Raw genomic sequence first — 1,600 nt, forward strand, 5'->3', positions numbered from 1 at the left:
TTTATAGAAGAATGGCCACTACAGTTGTCTTTATTGTTATACTTCAAAAAGAAAAAAATCCCATTACCTTCAGCATCTGCAGAATTGGATATGACTTTCAAGAGCATGGTCCTACTGTACTCTCACTATATATCAGCTATCTTGTTAAGTCTTCTGGCCCCTTTCTTGGAGCCAAGAACAGCAGTTCAGCACCAATACAGCCTAGCAGCCTGAATTTGTGGAGGAAGCATGTGACTTACCGAGTATCAGGACTCTCAAGTATTAGGACTGGCTCAGCCACTATTTAGCCACATGACCTAGGGCAAGATGTTCCTGTAAAATGAGGGAATAGATCAGAGGATCATTAAGGACCCTATAAGCTCTGACTATGATTCTAAGGCATACTTGGTATTTTACAAGTCTAGATGACTGCCTTCCTTTTGGATATTTTCCCATCCTTTCTCACAACAGAAGAAAAAGTTAAAGCACAATGAAACAGAAATAGATGTTTGAAATAGAGATTTCAAGTAGCTTTAGGACACAGTTAAAGTAATATACACAGATAAAATAGTTATTCAATTAAGAAACATTTATTCTTTCCCACATGAAAGTGAAATTACAGTTGTAAACATACACTAAAAAATATTTGTTTTACAAGGTAATTTGCTATATGACCATGACCTTGAGGTGTTAGACAAGATAATTATTAAAGGCCCTTTAAGTTCTGAATTGTGCAATTCTAAGACATTCTTGGCACTTTACATGTCTAGATGACTGCCTTCATTTGGGGTATTTTCCTCCACATTTTCCAGTCTATTCTCATTAGAGAAGAAAACATTTAGCATACAATTATAGAAATAATAATTTTAAATAGAGATTTAAAGTAAATTCAAGATATATTTACACTGAAATATACAGGTAAAATAGTTGCTGAGTCAGGAAACACTTATTCACAGTATGAATTTCATTAATTTATGGAAAATAATATGAACCGTGTAACATTTTTCTTACAGGGTCACTGAATTCTTTTAATTTTGTAGCGAGAGACATGTACAACACTTATAGAATTTACACAGTACTAATTTCAAAATAGGTTTTTGACCTCTAAGAATGAAAGTTCTCAGTGACAAGCTTTAGATGTGCAGCTTTAGCTCAGTGGGTGTCAACTCTGTCATAAGAAGCAACTATACACAAACAGTAACCCCCCAGCATGAGAAAGTGAAAGTAGAAACTTTTAAGGCAGAAAAAAAATCTCTCCAAAATATAAACGATTAGGGTCCAAAGAGCATGTTTACAAATGACCAAAGTTATTCAACTGAGCAAATGACTTAATTTGCACAGTAACTTTACTTACTGCTTCCTGATTTCTAATTCTGGGGACTATTTATGCTGTACCTACTGTGAAAGACATTGAGAACAGTAAGAATCATCAGACATGGTCCCAGAGGTATACTGGTAAATGTTTAATAACCAGCTCTTGAGGGGAAAATAAGCCCTTACTTACAGCGTTTACCAATTTCTATGGTGTAAAATACTCCCACTATGGCAGATTTCAAGCTACCAACAATTTGAATAACTGGCTCACAAAATTCCTGAAACTAACAGTTGTTTCTCATAAACC

At 34.8% G+C, this 1,600-nt stretch overlaps 1 protein-coding gene across 5 annotated transcripts in view; it reads right to left on the bottom strand.

Annotated features, from left to right (window-relative positions):
• Nucleotides 1–550: 550 nt before the first annotated feature.
• The window catches only part of DZIP3 (DAZ interacting zinc finger protein 3), a 122,006-nt gene continuing 120,956 nt past the window's right edge, over nt 551–1,600 (bottom strand). For all 5 annotated transcript variants that reach the window (XR_004484476.2, XM_004272077.3, XM_033432201.2 and 2 more), the window contains one exon: nt 551–1,600. This exon is cut by the window's right edge and continues 690 nt beyond it. The gene's annotated coding sequence lies outside the window, so the exon portion shown is untranslated.

This window comes from Orcinus orca, chromosome 5 (assembly GCF_937001465.1).
Source record: "Orcinus orca chromosome 5, mOrcOrc1.1, whole genome shotgun sequence".
Taxonomy (NCBI): domain Eukaryota; kingdom Metazoa; phylum Chordata; class Mammalia; order Artiodactyla; family Delphinidae; genus Orcinus; species Orcinus orca.